The 13,645-nt window shown below is 48.3% G+C and overlaps 1 pseudogene; it reads left to right on the forward strand.

The window, feature by feature from the left end:
* Positions 1–2,713: 2,713 nt before the first annotated feature.
* LOC130101534 (uncharacterized protein K02A2.6-like) lies at positions 2,714–5,290 on the forward strand (annotated as a pseudogene).
* The last annotated feature ends 8,355 nt before the right edge of the window (positions 5,291–13,645 follow it).

Below are 13,645 nucleotides of genomic sequence, written 5' to 3' on the forward strand. Positions count from 1 at the left end.
TAATGTCCCCAACTAAGCAAGCCAAGCCAATGGCAACACAGGTGGAAAAAGGCGATATGGACAAAACCTGTAACAAATAACTGATCCGGCTCAACAGGGACCCGGTCCACAATGGCCCGTCTGCCACGCAAACAACACAATCACTGTTCTAAAAGCAACCCAGACTTCAGAGCGCTTTTTATTCAATCTGTCTCACAAAGCCGTAGGGAGCGAGTGAAGGCTTTTAGCTCTTAGAAAAATGTCCAACATCAGTACATCTCTTTCCTACCCGCAGGTAACATAAGACCAAGTGTCAGCAAAGTTTTTGCAGTGTGTCCCATGAATCATTCATGGTGTCCCATGAGTTCAGAAAGGTTAAGATTGTTGCCCTCTATCAGGTCGTGTGCTTTCAGACAGGTTGCTGTGTAAGCTGTCAGTAACTCCACAATAATCGTTCTCACACGTTCATTTCATCTGAATGATGGACTTACTTAAGGAAGACCAGGGGTGACTGTAACAGAGGACAGTTGCACAAGGGATGACCCTTTTTCTGAGAAGACATTTTGTATAAAACATTGTTCAATACTTTGCTTCTGCTGTCTAAAATGAATATGCTTTCGAATTTAAAGTTACTGTCGGATCCAGTAGCCTCAGCATTGAATCCTCTTTTATTTTCAGTCTCTCTAAAAAGCGAATGTCGAACTTAAAGTTGTTTAAAAAAAAAACAAAGCAAACAAATGAACAGAGTCTTACTGACACAATCTGGTTTTAACGAACTTTCTTAAAAATAAAGTTCATCCATACTTTCTTAATATTAGGATCAGAAGGAAGGCAAAGGCAAAGACTTGGCACTTTAAGACCACGTGTAATCCTCAGAGGCATCTCTATTGTTGTGTCTGGAGTAATCCTGTGTTTGCACATCTCTCTCGTATTTACTCACCTCCTGCTACATGCGTGAATCAGTGGGTGGGGCTAAAGAGGCAATGATGTAGAAGTGGGCGTTGATCTTCTGCAGAGGCGGTCTTTCGTTGCACTATGACGTCACACTGAGACAAAATCCAAAATTAGTTGTTTTCAATAAAAGCTGTTTTTAGGCTCACAAGGAAGTTTTGAGTTCTGAAACAGGATATTTTTTAATGACCTCTTATATGTCAAAAGATCAAGGAAAATTTGATTTCTCAGTTCATCACCTCTTTAATCTGTCAAGGGCAACTGTAACACCAGTTGTGAAAATAAAATTAGGTAACACTTTATTTTACAGTGTCTTTGCTACACACTTTACTTGTAGTTACTATAGTAATTGCTATTAATTGTGCTTAATTACATGCAACTAACCTAAACCACACCGTAACCTTAACCCTATAGTAAGTGCCTCAACCAAATCCTAATCCTACCCTAACTCTATAGTAAGTGCATGTAGTTAATTATTAATATTACTCAGTACTTAAATGTATAATTACATTGTAACATGGACACCGTAAATTTTAAGGTGTCATTGTTATAATGTAATTATACATTTAAGTACTGAGGAACAACATGTACTTACTGTTATGATAATGAGTTATGGTACCTTTAAGGAAGGTTCTAGTTTATGTTATGCTGTCACTTTAAGAGAGTCTCTTGTGTATTGCGGGAAGTGAGAAGTGACTGTATGCGGTCGCGTGTGTTATGCCAACGAGAATACAGAGTAAAGTCACAGTTCTGTTTAAGCACGGTCTGGCCTCCATTTATTACATATTTGGCGACGAGAATAAACATCGCACTTCTGCTAACGAATCGTAGGGGTTGGCACGAGTGAGGAAGCCCTGCTGGAACGGATTATATTGACAAAATGGCGATGTTCGGGACAGTGGGGGAATTTGTAGAAGAAAATGGTGACTGGCTCGAGTATACAGAGCGTCTGGAGCATTTCTTCGCCGCGAACGAGATCACGGAGGAAGATAAGAAACGCTCTATCTTGTTAAGTGTGTGCGGAGCAAAGACGTATAAGCTCATGAGGAACTTGGCAACACCGCGAAAACCGGGAGAGTTGGCTTACAAAGATTTGATTGACCTGGTCCAGAATCACCACAGCCCTAGACCTTCAGTGATTGTGCAACGTTTTAAGTTCCACAGCCATTTTCGTAAGACTGGAGAATCTATTTCAAAGTTTGTGGCTGAGCTGCGTCAGCTGTCTGAACATTGTGAGTTTGGTGCTGTACTGGAGGATATGCTGCGTGATCGCCTTGTGTGCGGAATTAATGATGACGTGATTCAGCGCAGGCTGCTGGGGGAAGCGACACTTTCGTTTGCAAAAGCAATGGAAATCGCACAAGGTATGGAGTCGGCAGCACTACATGCGAAAGATATTCAGAAGGCAAGTGGCAGTGCTCAGAGTGATATTTTTCAGGTGTCTAAGGCTGTCAAAGTGAAATCAGTGGAATGTTACAGATGTGGGGGAGCTCACTTTGCAAATGTTTGTAAATTCAAAGACACTGTGTGCCATAATTGTGGCAAGAAGGGTCATTTGGCAAAGAAATGCAGAGGTAACAAATCTACAGGGAAAAACTCAAAGGGTGGATGGAAACCTCACTTAAAGACACATCACATAGTGGAGACTGAACAAGAGGAGACATGTTCCTATTCAATGTTTAACTTGAGTGAAACGAGCCTGCTGGGGCGTGATTGGCTCAGTAAAATTCAGTTAAACTGGGGAGAGATAAGACTCATAAAAGGGCTTTGTGCTGGGGATGTGGTTGCGAGGTATCCAGATGTGTTTAAGGATGAGCTGGGCACCCTAAGGGGTACCACGGTGAAACTTTTCGTGGAGCCCAATGCTACACCTCACTTCTTTAAACCCCGGTCTGTCCCATATGCAATGAAGCATAAAGTGGAAAAAGAGCTTGAGAGGCTTCAGCAGCTCGGTATCATTGAGCCAATTAAATTTTCAAACTGGGCAGCCCCAATCGTTCCCGTGCTAAAAGGGGATGGTACAGTCCGCATTTGTGGAGACTATAAGCTGACAATCAATCAAGCAGCGAAGTTGGAGACATACCCTATTCCAAGAGTGGAAGATTTGTTCTCAATGCTGGCGGGAGGAAAAACCTTCACTAAGCTTGACATGAGTCATGCCTATCAACAGTTGTTGCTGGATGAGGAGTCAAAACAATACGTCACGATCAACACTCACAAAAGGCTGTTCAAATATAAAAGACTGGTGTTTGGAGTGGCGTCTAGCCCGGCCATTTTTCAAAGAACAATGGAAAACCTGTTGCAAGGAATTCCAAACGTGGCAGTATACCTCGATGACATTCTGGTCACTGGGAAGACAGAAGAGGAGCATCTCAGTAACCTCGAACAGGTGCTCAAGAGGATGTCGGAGGCAGGGCTGCGGCTAAAACAATGCAAATGTACATTCCAGGCAGAGAGTGTAACCTACCTGGGTCATCAAATATCAGCCCATGGCCTCTTTCCAGTGGCAGAAAAAGTCAGGGCCATCAAGGAGGCCCGCAAGCCGGGAAATGTGTCGGAGCTTAAGTCATTCCTGGGGATGGTAACTTATTACGGGAAGTTCTTGCCGGAGCTATCAACTGTGCTGGCCCCGTTGTACAGGCTGTTACATCATGATTGCCAGTGGAAGTGGGGAGGGGAGCAGGAGGCTGCTTTCACCAAAGTCAAAAATCTGCTGCAGTCAGCCAGTGTATTAGTCCATTTTGACCCTGAGAAGGAGCTTACAGTGTCGTGTGATGCCTCTCCATATGGCATTGGGGCCGTTCTGTCGCACATAATGGAGGAGGGCTCAGAGAAACCCATTGCATTTGCATCCAGGACGCTTACAAAAGCAGAGAAGGGTTATTCTCAACTAGACAAAGAGGGCTTGGCAGTGGTATTTGCTGTGAAGCGTTTTCACCAATATCTCTATGGCCGTTCCTTCACAGTTTTCACGGACCATAAGCCGTTGATGAGCCTGTTCAGTGAGCATAAGAGTGTTCCTTCCATGGCATCAGCTCGTATCCAGAGGTGGGCACTGACATTGTCTGCCTATCAATATCGTATAGTGTACAGAGCGGGAAAGGAGAATGCCAATGCGGATGCATTGAGCCGATTGCCACTTCCAGACACCCCTGTGTCCACTCCTCTGCCTCCTGAAACTGTTTTCCTGCTGGAAAAGTTGAGTGACTCACCAGTGAGCGCGAAGCAGATCAAAGCTTGGACAGAAAGGGACAAGCTCTTGTCAAAAGTCAAAAGATTCGTGCTACAGGGTTGGCCATCCATTGATGCAGATGCGGAGTTGAAACCTTTTGAGAAAAGGAAAAATGAGCTCTCAGTTCAGGATGGTTGCATCTTATGGGGTTCAAGAGTGGTGGTGCCTCTGCCAGGGCGAGCCAGAGTCTTACAGGAGGTGCACATAGCCCATCCTGGGGTTTCACGCATGAAGAGTTTAGCGAGGGCCTATGTCTAGTGGCCAAATATGGATCAGGATATCGAAAACAAGGTCCAACACTGCAGGGAGTGCCAGGAAAACCAGAAAATGCCCCCACCCGTTTCTCTTCAGCCCTGGGAGTGGCCTAACAGGCCTTGGTCCAGGCTGCACTTGGATTTTGCGGGTCCTTTCATGGGGCGTATGTTTTTGGTCATGGTGGATGCTCGCACAAAATGGCTGGAAGCACACATTTTGAAAAACATTACAGCTGGCGTGACAATTGACGCACTGCGCCAAGTGTTTTCAATACACGGACTGCCGGATGTGGTGGTAACTGATAATGGACCGACCTTTACAGGAGAGCTGTTTCAAGAATTTGTCAAGAGGAATGGAATTAGACATATTCGTACAGCACCTTTCCATCCGGCATCGAACGGGCTGGCCGAGAGAGCGGTGCAGACGTTGAAAACCGGTTTAAAGAAGATGTCAGGGGAAAATGTTGAAACTAACCTCTCTCGTTTTCTGTTCCAATATCGGATTACACCGCAGACTACTACAGGCCTGGCGCCTGCAGAGATGTTGCTGGGTCGGAAACCGAAATCTCACCTGGATTTGCTGCATCCTGATGTTGGGGAGAAAGTGAGAATCCAGCAAGAAAAGCAGAAAGCGCGGCATGACAAGCATGCAAGAGAACGGTGCTTCGGGGAAGTTGAGACCGTCTTTGTCAGGAATTTTGCCAGAGGTCAGCGCTGGTTGCCGGGAGCCGTTTTGGAAAAAAGTGGTCATCGCTCATGTGTAGTGAGGCTGTCAGATGGACGTGATGTCCGTCGCCATCAGGATCATGTGAGGAGCCGTCATGTGGAGGAGCAGCAGGAGTGTGAGGATCAAGTGGAAAGGGCTGAAAAATGAGAGAACTCTGACATAACAGCTGTCTCGGTGCCACAGGGGGCACTGGTGCCTCCAGGAAGTGTACCAACCGTCCCTGAGGAAACTTCAGAGACTTTAAGGAGATCAGGACGCCAAAAGAAAGCACCTAATAGGCTTAATCTTTAGGTTATAGTAGGGTTAATTGTTAAATAGTTTGTATGGGGATACTGAAGAAGAAAAAAAGAAAAAGAGACGTTCTGATTGGGCTGTTAAGGGTTGGTAACGTTGATTCTTAGGGGGGAGAGATGTTATGATAATGAGTTATGGTACCTTTAAGGAAGGTTCTAGTTTATGTTATGCTGTCACTTTAAGAGAGTCTCTTGTGTATTGCGGGAAGTGAGAAGTGACTGTATGCGGTCGCGTGTGTTATGCCAACGAGAATACAGAGTAAAGTCACAGTTCTGTTTAAGCACGGTCTGGCCTCCATTTATTACACTTACTATTCACCTTATTTTTCACACAAGAGCGGGCGCCGCCACTTTATAAATATAATGTGTTAGATTTCCGGTAAGCCACATCTGCTAATCGTAGTTGTATTGTGAACCCGTAGTTTTGCGTCGACTGTGTAGATTTGACTGGCTAGCTACTTTTTAATGTGGACTACAGACAGACCGGCGTCCTTTGCACAGTTAGGGTGTGCTATAACAGCTTGTTCAAGTGTAAAAAATACATGCAAGATATTTGTTTTGACCATAATCCACGCACCAGAACTGAATGTGGACGTGGGGCACCCTATGATCTGCCCTGCAAGAAGCTCGTCATCTTTGGTCAAAAGCATTATTGTAATGTGTGAACACGCTGGAAATGCGAGTTGGCAGACCCACGGAAGATCATCCCTTTAATATTTGGTCACTTCTTTTCGACAGAAATGTTACAGCCTCTGTAATTTCTTGAACAATAACATGTGGAAATCAAAACACGCACACTCATGAGGGTTTAAACTTTTATTTTTAAATTATGCATAATTGACTGTTATTTTTACTATGGTAAGTACATGTAACATATGTAACAAGGACACTGGAAAATAAAGTGTTACTGTAACACCTTAAAATTGTAACTAGACTTAAACACAAACTAGACTTTAATGATGAACACAGAAATAACACAACACCCGATAGAGTACAAAACGTACTCGGTTACTAACGTAACCTCGGTTCTCTCTAGAGAGGGAACGAGTACTGCATAATATCTTACGCTATGGGGAAAACCTCTTTTCCACGAGATATTGAAGCCAAAAATTATCCTTAATTTTGATTTAATGTAAAACGCTGTGCAGCAGCATGCAGACATAGGCAAGACGGCTCGCGCGCCTATTGGCTGCCCTGCGGCAACAGCAGCAGCCTATCGAGAGAGGCCCTGCGGGACGTGATAACCAATGGGGGCGCTTCACGCCCATTTCGTCATGTCCCGCCAGAATAGGCGTGGCCTTGGCCTATAAATACACTCGACAGGCTGATACAAACTGGTTTTCATCGCTGAAGCGAACCAGCGCTGTTGTATGCACGGCAAGATACGCAGTACTCGTTCCCTCTCTAGAGAGAACCGAGGGTACGTTAGTAACCGAGTACGTTCTCTTACGAGAGTATCTCTCGTACTGCGTAATATCTTACGCTATGGGGAACACAATGCAACACGCCGTGCGTACTGGGATCCGACACCAAAGTCCCAAGGGCAGTAGCCCGGGGCTCATATAGTGCATAATCACCGTAGACTCACAGAGAGTCGGAGAAGAGAGGCTACAAGCATCATTCCCCATGAAATAGCATTCCACAGGAGCTAGTTATGTTAACAGGGTTTCACGCAGACAGGGTGAATGTGTTCAGCCTGAACTGGGTATAAGTACGGGTTATTCAACACCCATGGAACTGTTCTATCGATCAGTGAGCGATGCCCAAGCAAAACTCAGCATTCTGCGCCGGCGCAACGGGGCAGATAGTACTGAATTCTAGACCGACAGCAGCTTGGCCTGTAAGGCGGGAACCTCTAGGTTATAAAACCTTATAAATGTAGACGGCGAAGCCCAGCCTGCCGCCATACAGATATCTTGCAAGGAAATCCCGCTAGACCACGCCCACGACGAGGCCACGCCTCTCGTGGAGTGCGCTCTGACACCCAAAGGACACTGCAGGCCCTTAGAAGTGTAAGCCAGCGCTATGGCATCAACTATCCATCTGGATAGGCTCTGTTTTGATGCGGCCAGTCCCTTGGAGAGCCCGCCAAACAAAACAAAGAGCTGCTCGGTCTGTCTGAAGACAGACGAGCGGGACACATAAGCTCTCAACGCCCTGACGGGGCAGAGGAGATTAGCATCCTCCTCCTCATTATTCACCGGGAGGGCGCACAGGAAAATAACCTGGGCCCTGAACGGTGTGCTGAGGGATTTTGGCACGTACCCGTGCCTTGGTTTGAGTATGACTTTAGAGTCATTAGGCCCAAACTCCATACATGACGCGCTTACTGAAAGCGCTTGTAAGTCCCCTACGCGCTTCACTGAAGCAAGAGCCACAAGAAATACCGTTTTGAAAGACAGGTGTTTCATGTCTGACAAATGGATCGGCTCGAATGGGGCACCTTTCATGGCTTCCAGAACTGTAGAAAGGTCCCACACAGGGACTGAGGGGGGTCTGGGAGGATTCAGCCTCCGAGCTCCCCTGAGGAATTGTACGACCAGGTCGTTTTTCCCCAGTGACTGGCCAGACGTTGGTTTTGCAAACGCTGCTATGGCCGCCACGTATACTTTGAGCGTGGACGGGGTTCTACCCTTATCCAGCAGCTCCTGAAGGAAGGAGAGCACTTCCGTAACCCTGCAGTCTACGGGTGAAAAGCCCTGAGCTTGACACCAGGTAGAGAACACCGACCATTTCGAGGTGTAGAGCCGTCTAGTAGACGGGGCTTTAGCCTGCGTGATCGTGTTTTGTACTCCCTCCGGGAGGTTAGCGGGTACCCGTTGACGGCCCATGCGTGTAGGGACCATAAATCCGGGCGAGGATGCCAAATTGAGCCCTTTGGCTGAGAGAGGAGGTCTCTCCTCACCGGTATAGGCCATGGGGCAGTGCTGGTCAGCTGCATCAGGACTGGGAACCAAATCTGGTTCGTCCAGAGCAGAGCCACGAGCATCACTGGGCATCCGTTTTCCCTGATTCGTCCCAGCACTTGAGGCAGGAGCGAGACGGGGGAAAAGCATAGAGGGGGCAGCGGGGCCATACGTGGGCCAGCGCATCCCTGCTCTTGGAGAAAAAGTCCGGACAGTGAGCGTTTTCCTGGGACGCGAACAGGTCCACCTGCGCTCTGCCGAATGTCTCCCACAGCAGTTGGATCGTCTGCGGGTGCAGCGACCATTCCACTGCTGGGACATTGTCTCTGGACAGTCTGTCTGGTCCCAGATTCAGGTGACCAGGCACATGTTTCGAGACCTGACGCCACCCTGGCAATTTATGTATGCCACCACTGACATGTTGTCCGACCGGACTAGGACGTGGTGGCCTTTTATCTGGGGACAAAAACGCCGTAGCGCGTTGTTGACTGCCAGCATTTCCAGACAGTTTATGTGTAGAAGCTTTTCCCGTTCCGACCACTGGCCAAAGAACGGTCTGCCCTCGAGCAGCGCTCCCCATCCCGAGGTGGAGGCGTCCATAGACACCACCGTCACACTCGAGGGAGTCCCCAGACTCACGCCTGACTGATACCAATCGGCTATTTTCCACGGTTCCAGAGCCGAAACGCATTTCATGTCGGCCCTGAGGCGAAACAGACCAGGGGTCCACGCCCGGGGTGGAACTCGCGCTTTCAGCCATAACTGCAGTGGGCGCATGGGAAGCAGGCCCAGCTGAAGTATGGAAGATGCTGAGGCCATGAGACCCAGCATTTTCTGAAACCTTTTGAGCGGGACTATAGAGCCGCGCTGAATGTCCAGTCCGTGCTCCGGTGACAGACGTGCTGTCATAGACAGCGAGTCCAGCACTGTTCCCAGAAAATAAATTTTCTGGCTGGGAAACAGCGAACTCTTCGCCCAATTGACTGTAAGACCCAGCCGCTCGAGATGCTCGAGTAATGTGGTCCTGTGTTCTATGAGCTCTGAGTGTGATCGAGCTAGAATCAGCCAATCGTCCAAGTAGTTCAAAACTCGCATGCGCTGAAGTCTCAGGGGTGCGAGAGCCGCGTCCATGCACTTCGTAAATGTACGGGGTGCTAGGGACAGGCCGAACGGTAGGACTGTGTATTGATATGCCTGGCCCTCGAGGGCGAATCCCAAGAATCGCCTGTGACGTGACGCAATCTGTATTTGGAAATAGGTGTCTTTCAGATCTATTGACATGAACCAGTCTCCCTGGCGAACTTGCGCGAGGATTTTCCTGGTTGTCAGCATTTTGAACTGGCGCTTTGAAAGTGCTCTGTTCAATTGCCGCAGATCTAGAATGGGTCTGAGACCCCCGTCTTTTTTGGGTACCAGAAAATATCTGCTGTATAGCCCCCCTTCGCTCTGAGCCTGAGATTAAAGGTTCTACGGCCCCTTTGCTCAGCAGTTTCGCTATTTCGGCTCGAAGTAGATGAGATACTTCTTTGTTTACCGTGGTTTCGACACGCGCCGTGTAACGGCGGGGATGTTGAGCGAACTGTAGCGAATAGCCTCTCTTTATAGTGTTCAACACCCATTCTGATACCCCGGGAAGCTTTGCCCACGGATTTGCGTGAATAGCTAGAGGTAGAATGCGATCTGGGCTCTGGCCGCGGCACACCGGCGGCTGCAGAGCTTCGGTGTGCTGAGACATAAACACTGTGTTTAAAGTGTGCGAGGCGGAGGGCGTGTGCGATCACGGCGGGCAGCCTGGTCGCGCTCGGTTTCTCTATGACAGATTGTGGAGAGAGAGCGAGCGGGACAAAACCCGTGGGTTTTAGCGTGTCTGTGAGAGAATGTGGGCGCGGGACAGCGGGCACATTTACTGCACTGAAAACACCGTTGGCTTGCGCTGACTGAATGTGTGTTGGTTTCGTTTTTACAGAAACCGTGGGACACGCATTGTGTAGTGTTTGTGGGCACTGTGTCGTGGGGGCATTCACTACGTTTGCACAATCGACATGAGTCGATTTTATTTGTGCTAGCCCTGAACTGTGGCGGGCTGTGTCTGTGTGTGGGAATGGGCACTGAGACTTGGGCATTCTTACAACACTCATAACACCATCGGCTTTGGCCAGGACACCAGAAAATACACTCTTTATTGGATTTATCTGGGTAGCCGTGAAAACGGCTTTTGTGTGCAGGCAAGCGGGCAAATGAACCGGCTTGTTGACTGCTAAATACGCTGGAAAAGTCACATTGCATGGAACTGGACGAGAGAAGGGTTTCGGTGAAAATCCGGCCGCAGCGAGATTTGAACACCGTCGCTTTCCTAGGATAGCTAGGAAGGCTTTGAGACCTCGGGCTTGATCTCGATCCTCGGCCGGGGCCCGCGCTGAGGGGGGCGGCGTCCAGCAGAGCGAGAGCGCGGTCTCTGTTCTCGGGCCTGGCGGCGCTGAGAAGCGGCGGCGGGTGGTGCGGGCTGTGGCTGTGAGCTCCGGGCAGACGGCTGTTTCGAGCGACCTGCTGCGGAGCTAGAGCGCTTCGGGAGGGAGTGCTTCATAGCCTGCGATGTCTTTTGAACCTCCTGGAATCTGTCCGCGAAACCTTTGACGGCAGATCCGAAGAGGCCCGCTGACGAAATGGGCGCGTCGAGAAACACAGAGCGCTCCGAGTCCGTCATCTCAGACAGCGTTAACCACAAATGTCTCTCAGCCACGATGAGAGAGGCCATGTTCCGCCCAACGGCCTGTGCAGCAGATTTGGCGGCGCGTAGAGCCAGGTCTGTAGCGCTCCTTAAATCCGCAACGCTGATCGATCCCGCGCCTTCCTCGTCCATTTTTCGGAGAAGGTCGGCCTGGAAGATCTGCAGGATGGCCATTGTGTGTAGCGCCGACACCGTCTGTGCTTGCCGTCCAGCAGAGGGCGGGCAGAGATGTGTTGCTACCGCTGCTTCCACAGGAGGAAGAGAAAGGTATCCTCTATCTTTCGCACCATCCACAGTGGAGAATGCAGCAGAGACAGAGGTACGCATCCTGGCCGAGAAGGGGGCGTTCCAGGACCTCGCGACTTCTTCGTGAAGCTCAGGAAGAAAAGGCGCGAGTCTGGACTGTGATGGGGCGTGGTCCTTCTTGAGGAAGCATCCATCCAGTCGGTTGTGCGGGGGCTGCGCGGGCGCCTCCCAGTTGAGGCCGAGGTTTTCGACGGCTTGAGAGAGCAACTCAATGCCAGCCCTTCTTCCAGAAGGCTCGTGAACAGCGGAGGGCGATGGTTCCACAGAGCTCGTCCAATCCTCACTGTCCGACGCCAGGATAGAACAGGCCTCGGCTATTTCGTCTATCTCAATGGCGGAAGCAGTGGCAGACGGCGGCCGCTGTCCGTCGGTGAGCGACTCGAGCGATGCCGGCGAAGCTGGCGGGCGAACCGGCGAGCTTTGGCGGGCAGGAGAAGGCTCGGGAGCGCGCTGAGCACGGCGCTTTTTACGGCGCGGCGTAACAGCGGGCTGAAGTGCAGGCTCTGAGAAGGATGCCAGGCGAGTCCTCAGAGTCACCATAGGCAGCAGCTCACAGTGAGGGCATCCGCCGTCGACGAGAGCGAGAGCCGAATGATCCTCACCCAGGCAGGAAACGCAGATGACATGGCGGTCCCCGTCGCACGAGCCGCAGGAGTTTAGCATCTTTAAAAAGACGCTAGCTCTTTTAGAATTAATAGAGAGAGTGTGAGTCGCAGCGGCGAACACACACTAGCAGTGAAAAAGGATATCAACGCCGGAAAGCGTAGCAGGTACGGCGGCTGAAGGCGGCGAGGTGAAGGCCAGTGGCTTCAGACTCGAAGGCACGTCCCGCTGTAGGCTTGCACTCAGGCGCATGTGACGTGAACAGTCTCTCGCTGGGCAGACGGGCATTTCCTCCTCCTTCGTCCGTGACGGCGAGAAGTAGGTCCTGAGCTGTCCCTACAGATGGACGAAAATTGGGTTGACCCAAATGTGGCGATGGTGTAGTCCGGGCAATCCAAGTAATCGTCGTCCATATAATTATCATCAAGATTCACCCAGTCAAACTCCTCGTCCTCCATGCTGCTGAGTCCACAAGTGGTCGGATCTTTCTGTCACGATACGATTTACAAAAAGTGGAGAAGAGGACTCAAGTGCAGTAAAAGGATATTTTTTAACAAATGAAAACAAAAACACAAAGCAAAAACCCACAAGGGGGAAAACATAATCAATGAAACATAAAACAGAACTGAACTAGAATGACAAACACTGACCAAGAACACGAAGACCATCACAAGGAACAGGGGTAACATAAGACAAAGATCTGACCAAGACAGCAAACAAGAAGAGACTTAAATAGGGAACAAATCAAGAGGGAACAGGTGGAAGAACTCAAACACTAATCAGGTAACGAGGGGGAGGGATCAAACAATGACGAGAGCACATGGCTCAACATAACAAACATCCATGTGCAACACAAGACCGGACAGACATGTGACATACTGTATGTATGAATGTCTTTACAAAACAAAAAATGTAATTATCAAAAGTTTGGGATCTGCAAAATTTTATTGTAAGGAATTAAATAATTAAATATGTTGAGCCAGTATGAAACTTTTATTCAGCAACAAAATATTTCTATTTTAAATAAATGCTGTTCTCATAAACTTTCATGAACTTTCTATTCATCAAAGAATCCTGAACAAAATGCACAGTTTCCACAAAAAAAACATTAAGCAGTGCAACTGTATTCAAAAATGATAATGATAATAAATGTTTCGTGACTCGTGAGCATCAAATCAACATATCAGAATGATTTCTGAAGGATCCTGTGATACTGAAGACTGGAGAAATGATGCTGAAAATTCAGCTTTGACATCATTGCAATAAATAATTTACAGGTTAAATAAGTTTTACCTAGTAATAATATTTTTGATCAAATAAATACAGCCTTGCTGAGCATAAGAGACTTCTTTTATAAATTATTTTTTATCAAGCCCAAATCTTTGAACGATAGTGTAAACACACAGACACTGCAATGGTTTATCGTTTTTATGTCTTTTATTTAGTTTTAATTACATATTTTTAAATGAGATTAAAATACAGACTAATGTGTTTGTCAAAGTAGAAAAAAAGAGGAAAAAAAACAGACAAACGATCTTTCCTCTTAAAGACAACATCTTGTTACAGAACCTGACCAGCAGTCTCAGCCGTACCTTTTGGACACAGGCCATCACACTTCTTACATTTCCGAACTCCACCCTCATCCACCTCATAGGTGCCAGGGCTG

The sequence above is a fragment of the Rhinichthys klamathensis genome, unplaced genomic scaffold (genome assembly GCF_029890125.1).
Source record: "Rhinichthys klamathensis goyatoka isolate OS25496 unplaced genomic scaffold, OSU_Roscu_1.1 h1tg000011l_1, whole genome shotgun sequence".
Lineage (NCBI taxonomy): Eukaryota > Metazoa > Chordata > Actinopteri > Cypriniformes > Leuciscidae > Rhinichthys > Rhinichthys klamathensis.